Below are 13,823 nucleotides of genomic sequence, written 5' to 3'. Positions count from 1 at the left end.
GTGGGGCAGATGCACCACCGTGGCTTCCCCTGCAGCCCTGAAGGCAACTTGCGCAAGTAAAGCCAGCGTCTCTTGTCACCATGTGTTATAACAGGACTCCCACTAAACGAATGAGAGGAGATTTGGGGAGGCCTTACAATTTACCCTTGTCAAACACCTTTAATGCTGACTGTTTTTATTCAAGATGACACAGAGATCACCTGCAGAGCGTGAGGGAGCGGTGCTTGCTTCCTGTCTTGCCCGACCCAGTCTCACTATTCAGACTACTGATTCTCGCAGGCACTGCAGTGCCCGTGGGGGGAGCTCTGCTCCTGGGGGAGTTGGGCCCGGGAGTGCGCACATTGGAGCCGGTCGCACCAGCGCTGATCCCTCTCCACGTGATGAGCCCTTTGTGTAAGTAGTATAGGTGGGATCCATAGTCTTCCTGTGTCTAAGGAGTTCTCCAGTAAAGCCAACTTGGAGGAAAGAAAGACAATGCCTACTGTTCCATGACTGTGTCCTAAGGGTTTAAAGATCACTGCAGATCACACGTGAGATCTCATTCAGTAAATACTCTGGGGTCTTTACTCTGACTTGTCATGAATTTGGCATTCTCATAATGTTATTTCTCTTAAAATATGTCTAAGCAATCATTTTTGTGTGATGGTTATTGTGCGTAAGGTTCCTGAAGAAACTGTTGTGGATGGAAGTGTGGGCATCAGTGGTACCAGAAGGGCTGGTGGCCCTGGGGGCTGCCCGAGCTCCACACCATTTGTTACCAGCAGTCTTTCAGATTGCATCTTATTCCAGAGCTCGCCGGGGCTCCCATCTCTCACTACGTGTCTTGAGAGAATATTTGTTCAGAGGGGAGGGGACAGGGTGCTTCCAAGTATGGGTTCTGGGGTTCCCTGTCTAAAGGTGGCACTGGCACAAATCCTTTATTCATGGAGTAATGAAGTCCCCCAGTCTCGTGGCTAATTGGGCCTCCCTGTCCTTCTTCATGATAGGAGCCGGAGGGCTTGGGTTTGGCCCCCAAACCTGTTTTTGGTGAGCTTTCAGCCCTATCACACCTCCTGGGTTGTCCCGTTTCAGTCACATGACTTTGATTTTTGCAGGTAGGTGTGAATTCTGGATAGTGCCTGGGACTTCCAGGTTTCCCCTACAGTAGGGACACTGAAGAAATTTCACCCCATAAGGTGTGTTCGGGGGCCTCGAGGACAAGTAGGGACCCACAGACAGATGTCTGGATGGTTGGCGATCAGGCCCGAGTCTTGGAAGAACAGAGATTCCTTTACTGTTTTAACAGTGAATTTGAGGGAGTAATTCTGGAAGGTCTGATGTAACTGAGATTAAAATTATTATATGGTTTTTATTGTTAGCAGTAGTGGTTTTTAACCCTTAGACCCAGTCCCCCCTGTTTATAATAAATATTTTGTAACCTTTCTTTTCTGGTGCCCGGAAGTGAACGTCATAGAAAATGTAACCTAACTATAAATATGATAAACAAATAGACAGGTAGATGGAAAGATGTGGTACCTAAATTCTTATATTATGGGGTATTTTATATTCTATGCTAATTAGTGACCTCTCAGGACAAAAGGCACATACAAAGGGAGTCACTTCTAATAAACTATTTTTCCAAGCCTTACCTAACTGGGAAATAAGTGGCTTCAGAATGTTAGAGCACCTCCCAGGTCCCCGGGGAAATCTCCTTGTCAGAGTTACACTTGCTGATGGTGTCCTGTGCCAAGTGCAAGCAAATGCGGTTCGCAAGCTGCCCGGAGGCTGACTCCGGGGATTCCTTCTCCGTCGCAGCTGTGAGGGAGCCTTGCCTTTCTGACCACAACCACAGAGGCGATTTTGAGTCTCTGAAAACGGCCATACCAGTGTATAGCACAACCCTCACAAGATATGTTGAATAAAGTAGAAAATTTTAAGTGTCTCCTTTAGGATAGAAATAGGGTATAAAAGAAATAAATTAAAAAATTCTAGTGCCCGAATAAGTGCTACATTACACTGGCTGCATCATAAGGTTAGAAAACTTCATTACCGCTTTACATACCACATCTTGTAGTTAGAGTTTATTAATCTTTTTTTCCCTAAAGAAAAAAAAATCATTTGATATGTTCTTGTGTCAGAGGTGACGAGCAGAGAGCAAGTGTAAACCCGGGAATCGGGATGCTGGTTAGTCTAAGACCATCTCCTTCACTGCGCAGATCATCTTTACGCATTTTACTGCACTTTTTAGAATCACCTTCTCACTTGGAAAAACCCCTGTGTCAGTTGGATTTTTTAGTAAAACAATTCTTTTTCTTACCTAGAACATCTGTGATGTTTTCAAGATGATAAAAAAATTTGCCCATGGCATTTAAACAGTTGCTTGTTCTCGTAACTCATGGCTCACTGTCTCGTATTTGTCACAATTGGAGAACTGTGTTTTCTTTCTGCAAATTCTCATTGCTTTGGTGACGCAGGGACACGTGTCCTTACTGGATGGATTATGACAGTAGTTGTTTGCATTCTCTCCCTAAATCTGGAGTCCTGTGTTATGTTCCCTGTTAACTTAAAAAATAGGAATATTGTTATTTACCTAAATATCTAACCTCACACCAGTGGTGCATATCAAATTGGTCCAAATAGGAATTCCAATATTAAATGAGACAGTAATTTCACAACCCACTTTTCCAAAAATTTGGATTGATTGTTCAATTATACCAGGGACATTAGCTGTTTTAATTGAATGAATCATTGTTTTTTCAATAAAATTTTCCATTCCATCTGCTCTTTTGGTTTATTGTTCTTCAGTGTTTCATTTGCTTTCTTTCCCAAAAATATATGATTTTGGCTTTTGTCATTGAAAATCCTTGCTGGTTTTGCTACCTCATGCTGGAGAGGAAGGCTTGTGACTGTTTTATAGTCACTGGTTTCATGGCTGTCTGAGTGCTTAATGCCATGTTGTAGGGGTGTGGAGACCTAATGAAGTGTGTACATAAAAGGTTTAGTCTACACTGAGTGCAGGGTTAGTGTTCGGAGCCCATGTCATCAGTATCATAATTAATCCATTACAATCATCCTCTATTAATCAGTGTTATCCTTCTAACGTCTACAGGAGAGGAAATTTAGTAGTCTAAATGCAAATCTTTGCCAAACTTTCAGTCAGCTCAAAACCTTGAAAGCTTTGCTGTCAATAGGACTGTGTGCCTGCTATCCCTACTTCTACTCCTCCTGACCCAGGACGCAGTCTCCATGGCTGATGATCCGTGAGACACTGGATTCTTGATCCCATGGCTCTGTGTGTTCTGAGACATCTGGGGAATTCAGCACTGTTTTAGAGGCTTTGGTTCCCACCTCTTCATAGCATTGCTGAGATGAGATCTGTGGGTTCACCCTCATTCTTGAGTGTATTGTGCATTTTTTCTAGGACCAGCACACGCCACCGTGGCAGCACTGCTTTGACCACGTGCTGGGACAGCGTGTGCTTGTCAGTTCTTGGGTTTAAATTTTCTGTTCTAATTTCTAAAATGGGGTATATTAACAGAAACACTCCATGTAAACAGAAGCTCTGTGTGGTTTTCAGCAACTTCTAAGATCATAAATATTCCTGAATCAGCTAACCTTCCTCCCAACAAGTGAGGAGCAAGCCGGCAAGTCCTGGGTGCCTGTGGCGGCCAAGATGTGCAGCCCAGGCTGCTCACCGAGGAGCAAGGAGAAAATCTTAGAAACCTACTTCCATGCTGTCTTTCACAGAATCGTAGAAATGAACATTTTAATATCTAAAGAGGGGTGATTTTTTTAAATAAATTTTTTATATTTTTTCCTTTTTCAATTTTATTAGGTAGAATTATTACAGTTCAACTTCACATACACATATTGCATGTAAATAAATGTATAGAGTATACTGCATATTTTAGTTTACATATATGTACTAATTATTCTTTCTAAGAACAGATTAGAGCTTTAGATTTTTAAAATTACAGTTACCAGAGGAATAAGGACATCTAAAAAAGAATAATAAACAGAATATGGTAATCCAATCGCAAAGGACAGTCAGATGTGCTTACATATATTCAAGAAATCAAAATAATATTTAGTTCATTTGTGGTCTTATTATTATTGTTATTAATATTAGATTCCCCATAAATGAAGCCATAAGGCATTTTTCTTCCTCTTTCCACCCTACTTCACTTAGAATGACAGTCTTCAGGTCCATCCATGTTGCTTCAAATGGCATCTTTTATGGCTGAGGAGTATTCCATTGTATATATGTATCACAACGTCTTTATCCAGTCGTGTGCTGATGGACATTTGTGTTGTTTCCATGTTCCTTGTTCTATGTTCCTTCTGGCAACAATTTCGGATTTTAAATATTTTCCACCTTAAAAACCTTCCTGAAGGAGATGTGGTAACTGGAATCAAAAACAGTTACAGCACATGGTTGTGTGTGATGGGCCCTGGGGCTTGGTAGAAAGGTTGGCAGAAAGGATTTCAGATTCTGATCAAATGATTCGTCCTCTTGTAGCCCTGCTGACCGCCTCTCTCACGGCCTGCCCTACAAGTCTGACCAGTCCCTTCTGTGAATCCTGTTGTATTGTGCAAAAATTTTGTCCAATTGATGTCATCCAGTACGGACCTTAAGTGAGGCACCCAAGCTCCTGTGTTCGTTTCTTCCATCAGCCCTTAACTTCTTTGGGAGCCAGGACTGTCTCATTGCCCCAAGGATCCCTAATGCCTAGTGAGATGCCTGATACAGCTGGTACTTAACGAGCACATGGGTCAAATGGAAAAACCTGATCAAAGAAAAGGCCCACATTTCTCAGACATACCTACTTGAGCACATAGGGTATAATGACATGTCTTCTTGGATTTGCTGTCAAATACTTCAACAAAGGACAAATAAAAGAACAAAGGTCTGAATAAAGGAAATATGGAAAAGTTTGTGAATTCCTTAATCTGGGTGATGGGCTTATTGCACTATACTTACTGATGTATACTTAAGTTAGTTTATAATTTTTTTGTCATTAGCTGAATAGTAAGTATTAATACGTATTAATTGAAATCCTTAGAACTGACCAAACTTACCCCACACAAAATCCTTAATATCCTAGTAGTTTGTGTTACAGAAATCTTTTCCCACAAAGACAGGAAAAAAGGGAAAGGCAGATCCGTGCAGTATTTCCACGTTGTCAAAAGACCAAAGGCCGACACAAAAGAAGAGATTGTAAAAAAGCTAAAGAGGCTGAAATCAATGTCCGGAAAACCTAGCCAAGAATCCTCAATGGCCCAACTTAACTCACCTCAGCACTGCAGCATCAAGAATGGGGCAAGTAGCACCTAGTGGAATTTTTTTTTTTAATAAACACATAATGATCCATTTCCTACCACAGGCAAATATGATAAGACTGAGTATAAGTTCTAACAACAAATATTGTACAAATCATAATTTCAACTTGATTCAAACTGCTTCTTCTATAAAATTTGAATCTTTTTATTCTTAAGACAGATTTGTGGCATACGACCTAGTGATAAAATTTTCAACTGGCTTGTATTAAAAAAGTTCACCATAGTGAAAGTTTATTACATCAAATATTGCTTTTTGGGAAACCCATGTGCCTTGTCACTCTCTTTCATAAGATTTCCTGTGGAAAATTCAATCCCTCATTCACGAAAGGGCTGAGAAAATGGTCTGATGGAAAACCTTCATACACTGCAACACAAGGAAATGAAAATGACAGTGAGCAGCCCGTGAAGCCGTCAGACACACACAGCGCACGGCTGTGTTCCCGCCGTGACTTTCTGTAACCAGCAGGGAAAATGTGCATTTCAAGAAATAGACATAAACCTTTTTCAGGACCTAAGCACACAATTTCCCTTTCAGGGTTTAGTGGGCTTCCATTTAATTCTATGAGAAATGTTTAAAACAACAGAACAACAGCTGAGATAGGGTTTAAAGTACCTTTTATGTCTTAGTGAAAATAAAGCCAACTGATAGTTATCATTTTTACTTTATTTGATCTCACTCTCTTACTTTACCTCCCCAACCTCCTCCACAAAATGATGGTGAACATCCCCTCCTGGGTCAGAAGGCTAAGTAGAAAGTACCAATCACATGGAGGTGTGCTTTGTTGTTTTCTTTTTCAAAACAAACAAGTTTCATTCATGTGATTTAATAATTAAGATCAGAAACAAAGTCTACTCAATAAATGGTAGCCAACACATGACGTCATAGCTGCTCATCAGGTTTGGCCCCACATTACACACTTTTACATGGACATGTGCCATGTGCTGTCATGGGAAACGATGAGTGGTGACAGGGCCTCTACTCTCACAGGACACACAGCCTGGTGGGGGAGGCGGTGTTCAATCATTGCCCTTTTTTAATGTACTTACAAATTATGGGAAATGCTATTTAAAAAGAACAAAATGAATCAATGAAAGTGAAAAATACAAGGACAGTATTTAGGCTGAGGGAAGACTGGGAACCTCTTTGAAGAGCTGACACTCCACTGAGACCCAAAGGACAACTCTGGTGCTGCAGGTGAAGGGCAGGGACACACTGATAAAGGGCTGATATACAGAATATACCAAAATTTCTTTAAGCTCAACAAGAAGGAGGAATAACCTGATTAAAAAATGAGCAAAATGCCTGAACAAACACCTCATCAAAAAAGAAATCTAGATGCAAAAGAAGTCTATGGAAAGATGCTCCACAGCATCTGTCATCAAGGGGATGCAGACTGAAACAGCGAGGTACCACTGCACACCTGTCAGAACTGCCAAAACGCAGAACACTGACGGCACCGAATGCTGTTGAGGATATGGAGCCTCAGGAATTCTCATGCATTGCTGGTGGGAATGTAAAATGGCCCAGATACTTTGGAAGACGGTCTGGCAGTTGTTTACAAAACTAGACGTACTTCTAACATATGATCCGGCAACTGTGCTTCTTGGTGTTTACTCGACGAAATGGAAACTTATGTCCACACACAAATCTGCATACAGATGTTAATAGCAGCTTTATTCATAATCACCAGAACTCAGAAGCAACTAAGCTGTTCTTCAGTAGGTGAATGTATAAACTGTGGTCCAGCCAGAAAATGGACTATTATTTGGTGCTAAAATGAAATGAGTAATCAAGGCATGGAAAGACATAGAGGAACCTTAAATGCATATTACTAAGTGAAAGAAGCCAATCTGAGAAAGTTCTGATTCAAACTGTATGGTGTTCTGGGAAAGGGAAAACCACAGAGACTAAAAGATCAGTGGTTGTCAGTTTCTAGAGGGGAAGGAGCAGTTAATGAGGTGCAGGACGGAGCATTTTTAGGGTCACTAACACAGATTACTCTGTATGATGCTGTGACGGTGGATACATGTCATTGCACATCTGTCCAAACCCACAGAGTGCACACCACCAAGTGTAAATCCTAGTGTCAAGCATGGGCTCTGGGTGATGATGACGTGTCAGTGTAGGTTCAACCATTGTCGCAAATGCACGCTCTGGTGCAGGCGTCAATAGTGAGGAGGCTGTGGGGACCAACTGCTGTTCATACACCAAATCCAGCCCCAGCCACCGCTGTTAATAATGCTCTGAGGGTGTGTGGACTGTCCGGCTGCTTTGGCGTCTGAACAGCAGAGCTGAGCAGCTGCACCAGAGATCAGGAGGTTTGCAGACCCTGAAATATTTACTCCCAAGCCCTTGACAGAAAAAGTCTGTTGAGCCCTGTTCTAAACGAATCAAAATTCACCCTGATGAGACAGGACAGCAGGGCCCAAACCAGGCATGTTTAATGGGACTGATGCGATGTTTTAGTTCCAACACCTTTGCTGAAGTCCTGCGGAAACAGCGACAGACTGTAGCCAGGAAGCGTCTGCAGAAGGAGTCGGGAGCAGGCCTTCCCGCCAGGCTCCGGGATGCCGGGGGCCGCGCGCTGCACGGGGGCCACCCGCTTGAAGAAGGCGGACTTGCAGTGGAAGCCGATCAACTCATAGAGCTCGGAGCGGATGCTGCACTGCTGAATTCTCTCCTCGGAAACCTGAAGCACAGGGAGAAAAGCAACAAGCATCTGAACGAAACATGTAAGTGAAAAAAGACTCGTAAAAAAGTTTTCCCTTAAAACAGAGACCCGATGACACAGGAAGGAAGAGGACGGTTTTCTTCATGCACTGAAGGGAACGGATGCAGAAAAGCAGGGAAGCAGCGCTGTGCAGACGCTCCAGACCCCCTCTGGGCCCCACCTCTCCGCGTTCCGCCTCTCCTTTTAATAGAAAGTCCCGTATTCCCTGAAACAGAGGAATCTGCTAACTAAACATGGGGCACAGAGAAGGGAAATAGGAAAAGGAAGGGAAAGTAAAGGAACAACAGTTCATCTAGACCCTAGGGTTTGGGCGGGACTTTCACCAAACACAGAACCTCTCAAAGCACAGAGCACACAGTGAGAGGCTGACAGAGTGACTGCGACTTCTGCTCCTTAAGCACCAGCTACCTGCCAGCACACGCTGTGCCCGTTACTGAATCATTATAATCATTTCAGAAACTATTACTACCCCGGCTCACAGGCAAGGAAATCTGAAACTCGGGGAGGAATTATCATCCTGGACAGAGCCCCACAGCCCAGAAGTGTCAGAGCCTCCGGCAGACCCTGGACTAAAATGCTCCTCATCTCCACAGGCCCTGAGCCTCAAGCTGAGGCCACATCAGGTCTGCACGGGCCCAGAGCATGAGTCTGTGGGACAGGGAGTGGTCCCACTCGAAGTGCCAGGCCAAGGCCCTCAGGGACCTATGTAATGAAAGCAAATCCCCAAACTCATTTCCAACCCACTGCCCTGTCAGGGAGGACTGCTCGGCACATCTGGCTTATCACCTGTGCACAGGCTGAGCAAGGGGCCCAGACAGTGACGTGACGTCCCAGTGGAAGTGGCTCGGAGGCCGCTTCATCACAGGACAGACTCTCCCGGCTTCCAACGTTAACTCTCCATTCCATTTCCAACTGGAAAGTAAGTTTAGACTTGTTTTCCTCTCCGGAAACAAAGAGAGTGGTAACATCAGCGGGAAACTCAAGACTGAGGAAGAGTCTCCTGGCCATTGGGAAGGATAGGCCGGGGAGGGAACAGAGACTGGGATCAGAAAGACCCGTGTTCCAGTCCAAAGTCTGCACGTCACTCGCTTTGACAGTTTCCTTTTTAATACAGGTGATAAAATCGAATTATGATTGTTGGGAAAACTAAATGAAACAACGTATGCCACTAGCATAGGTGTAAAATCCTCCATGAGTGTTCCAGAAATGGACTTGACCGTGGTTAGTTACTGTCTGCCAAGTCTTGGGTGCTAAGCCCACATCAGCCAGCCAGAGATGTGCCAGAGAATGCCTCAACAGCCAGCAGCCTTCTCCAACTTGGAAACTCACAGTGTCCGAAGAACAGGCAGTGGTGGAACATTTCGGGCACTCTGGAGGTAGCACTCAAGTGATGACTTTAAAAAGCTGGGGAGAATTTAGGGGACCAAACAGTTCAAATACAGAAAACTCATTCCATGTCTACAAATAATCATCTCTAGACATGATGATTCAGAGAGGAAATACATATTCAAACGTACATCATTTTTCCACATAAGTGCATCAAAACAATTTGGAAAGAGTGTAACTTTCTTCTCTAGATCACACAGCTGGGATTACAAGGTTTGTACTGAGAGCCCTACTTGTAAATCATCTGCAAACGTAACTGGGTCCACTATCAGTCATCATCATTCGAAGGGAAGGATGGAAAGAACAAAGCCAAGCTAATACGCCCCAGTCTTTTGTTTGGTTATGATGTCACAGAGGAGACGGACAGCTCAATAAGGAACCACCCTGCCGTGATCACGGAGCCGGGGAGCGGGGTGGGCGGCAAGATGTGTGACGCAGCCGCAGCTGTGCCCGCGCTTTTAGGCAGGTACCCAAAGTCGCCTCGACCAGGTGTCAAACGCTTGTGCCCACGTCCTCATCACCTGACATGTATTAACGAGAAATAGAAACCTATAAACGGCCAATATCCTCGATGGGTACAACGTCCAAATAGCAAAGTCACAGTTTGACAACTGGCCATCCCGGTTTCCTGGGATTCATCCTTGGAGAACCTTAAAAACCACTCCTCTGTCCTCAAAAAGTGCTGCCTACTTGCCCTATCTTTGGCTCAGGGATAGAGCACGTTCACGTGGACTTTAAAGTCTGCACAGATTTGACTGTCTTTCTCCAGGTTCACTTGTCCATTCTGAAGAGGCCTGAGTTAAGTCCAAATTCCATAAGATCAATTCCCTCCAGTGACAACTCAATGAGCCTGCAATTACAAACCAACTGAACAGGACTGTCCTCAGCTAAAAATGTCACACACCTTTCACTGCTTTCTTAATCTGTTCTCCTGGCTAATTGCAACAGACTAACACCACCCTCCACCAAGTTCCCCAACTATGTCAAATAGAAAGTAAGGTCCATGAAAGAGGAGACAACTCCACAGTCAACTCTGAATTCCTAGCACAGAGTAATGTCAATAAACAGAACTATGATTATGGCTTCTTTCTTTTAAAACCTTTCTGGTTATTTAAATGAGACCATGGAAGGGAGGTGTTTGGGTCCAGTATCTTGATCCAGAAGACTCTGGAGGCCTTTTTTGGAATGGCTGTCCACTGATTCATTCAAAACACAACTTCTCTTTCTGGGAGGAGCTGTGATTTTCTGCCAGTAGTTTGTTGTCACTCTCATGCCAGAACAGAATTAAACTAAATCCTAACTTTGAATATGTTATTTTTCCCCGCTTCCAAAAAAATTGAGTATCCTTATTACCTTGCCTTGAGGAATGCTTTTTTCCTTTTCTTTCTAATTCACTCTTTTATAAAGCAGGGTTCTCAGGATGTGCTTGGCCTTACATAAGAACAGCCAATCAACTCCCAGTGTGAGAGGCCTCGGGCTCAACTCCTTCCCTCCTGCCAGGGCAACTGAAACTCAGTTCAGGAGCGAAACGGCACCCCAGGGCTTCTAAGGCTTGCTTATCTCCCAGAATCCCTGCTTTCTGGTTTGTCTTGCCTTTGAGGATTTCCCTTAACTTTCTTGACAATTAGCTGTGCAGCTTGAAAGATGAGGAAGGAAGGTCTTATTTATTAATCAGCATTTTAAGGAACTTATGTAATGAAGGTTTTCACGAGTTTCTAGAAGCCTCCATTGCCGAGACAGAAAACACATTAGATATTTTCTAAATTTAGTTATCAAGTGCATTTTTCCTTTGCTTTTGTTTTCTTAACTGCTAACAGACATTTTTTAATTAAAAAATAAAATAAGGCCCCAAATAGGATAGAACATTGAAGGGGCAAACAAAATTAAATGGCAAAGACAGAAAAATGATAAGTACTCTACAAAGTTAATAGAATACATACACTATAGATCAGATCAGCAATTCTCAGTAACAGCTAATTGAAACCTGACCATGATGTAAAACGCCTCTCCTGTCAGGAGATGGACAACAGAAGATAGAATTAAATGAACAAACTAAAATTCTAAGTCTGGCGAGGTACAGAAGGCTACCAGCAAAATGTGTCGTCTTCTGGAAAAGAGGGAGACTCACCAGCTCCTTTCTGTGGAGCCTGAGCCCAGGTGAGGATGGTGAAGTGAGCTCTGTAAGTACCCAATTAGCAAAGTGAGTGATGAATAAAGAGACGTGAGCTTTGATGACAGAGATGATACCACTATTCAATTCTCCTGTAAAGTATGTCTTCACGTTCAGTGATCAATACCTCGGCGTCCTCAGGGATTGAGATTATAGGAAAATGCACAGCCTGGGCCCAGACCTCCACTCTGATTGTGACACTGCACTTAGATGTCTCAAGGGCACCTCCAACTCCACCTGTAAAGAGATGACTTCACGGTGCTCCTCCCATAGCCGTCCTGCCCAGGGCCTCTGGTCGGGGGGCAAGGTCTCCCTGCCTCTCCCAGCTCAGGCCCATCACTCACAGATGTGACTGGACCCCTCCTTCAGGGCCCAATTTCCTCAGTCAACGAGTCCCACCACCCACACCTGACCTACCAGGTACTTACTGGCACTCCCTCAGCATTGACTCTGTGCTGGGGACCACGCTGCACATTGTGCACACGTTATCTCACTGGATCACCACAGCAGTACTGGGAAGTCGGTACATCACTCCTTCAATTTATTAGATAAATTGTTTCACTTCCTTGAGTGCGTCATCCAAAGTGACACGGCTACTGAGCCACAAACCTGGGACTGAAAATCACTTGAAAATTGAACACCGCTACACCTCACAGCCACCCTACTCTGACTCATCACATCACCTCCTGCCGAGCCTTCTAAATTTTTCTAAGCATTCTACAAGACAAAAGTGATCTACGAGAGCACCCGACTCCCCTACTTAAAATCTGTCAATGACGTCCCACTTCATTTAGGAGAAAGCCCCACTGGCCTGAGCTCAGCCCAACGGCCTGGCATCCACGTTCCCTGTGTGGCCGCTCCACCTCACCCACCACGCAGCACTACACGTGCCGTGTCCAGGACAGGGATACTGACTCCGTACAAACCGGGGCTTGTCTCACTCGAACAATGATCACCCTCTTCAGTGGTCACCCTCTTCAATGCTGACTCTCAGAAAAATATTTTCTCAGGATGAATCAATCTTTTTTCTTACAACTTCCCGTCATTGATAATGAGCTCCCCCCAAAAGAGAGAAGACCTAATCCTCAGTCTCCTTATCTGTAAAGTGAGAATAACAAGGAAATATGAGAGGTTTTATGTGAAATAATATTCATGTGAGGCTGAGGGACAATTCCCAACATACAGTAAGCACTCAATATGTGCTTACTTAATATTAATAAAATAGATTCCAATCCAGCAACCTTAAATCAATGCTTTATGGCTTTGTCCAAAAGACTACCGACAAACTGTTGGACGAACCGCTTTGAGCAGATCAGCCCAAGCGTACTGGGAGAGGTAAGCTTTGACTCCAGTTACAACTGCAGCCAACAAGCACTACGGGGCGGGGGCAGTTTGTTCAAACTCTTACATGTTGCTTGAGCATTTAGTTGTAGTTATTGAATAAAGACAGGTATTATATAGTCAAAGCTCCTGAAACATAAATCTTCAAAGATTGATGCAAATTAGATTTCAAGTACAACACTCTCACTAGAAAATATTTGAAAATTATAGTCTTAGCTCCTCCGCACATCAAAAGGGCATGTTCTTAATATATCTGACTATATACACTGAAAGGATTGTTTAAAAGAAATTAAGATGAAGTCATACTGAATAAGCTCTCAGTATAATCTGCACAAAGCCCCACCCAAGGGTCTCATTTCTCACTTCCACATAGGTGTTCAGGTAGCTTAACCTGGGTCTTGGTTTCTTATGACACGGGGGTGGGAAGAATTGTGGATAGATTTATGAAGCAAATATAAATCTAGGGTATTTGCTGTGTAGGAATCCTAGAAATAAATAAATTGATATCTAGTCCCACCCTTAGGAAGCTTAGCCTTTCCAACTACAACAGCATTAATAATAAAATGAGAGATATATTTAACAAAATTTTACAAGATTTGTACATTGAAACTTTTGAAGTATCACCAAAAAAAGTTTAAAAGATCTACATATATGGAAGGCATCCCATGTTCATGGAATGGTAGACAATATTGTTAAAAATGTTAAGACTCCCCGAAGTGATCTACAAATTTAATGGAATCCCTATCAAAATTCCAGCTGACTTCTTTGCAAAAATTGAAAAACTGATCCCAAAATTCATATAGAAGTGCAAGGGACCCAGGTCAGCCAAAACAATCTTGAAAAAGAAGAGCAAAGTTGGAGGACTCACTCAAAGG

At 43.3% G+C, this 13,823-nt stretch overlaps 1 pseudogene; it reads right to left on the bottom strand.

Moving 5' to 3' along the window:
- Window positions 1-6,969: 6,969 nt before the first annotated feature.
- LOC141574786 (trafficking protein particle complex subunit 9-like) overlaps window positions 6,970-13,823 on the bottom strand; it is a 61,373-nt pseudogene continuing 54,519 nt past the window's right edge.

The sequence above is a fragment of the Camelus bactrianus genome, chromosome 23 (genome assembly GCF_048773025.1).
Source record: "Camelus bactrianus isolate YW-2024 breed Bactrian camel chromosome 23, ASM4877302v1, whole genome shotgun sequence".
Classification (NCBI taxonomy): Eukaryota; Metazoa; Chordata; class Mammalia; order Artiodactyla; family Camelidae; genus Camelus; species Camelus bactrianus.
Note: the sequence above shows the minus strand (reverse complement) of the source record. Positions and strands in the feature narration are given on the sequence as shown.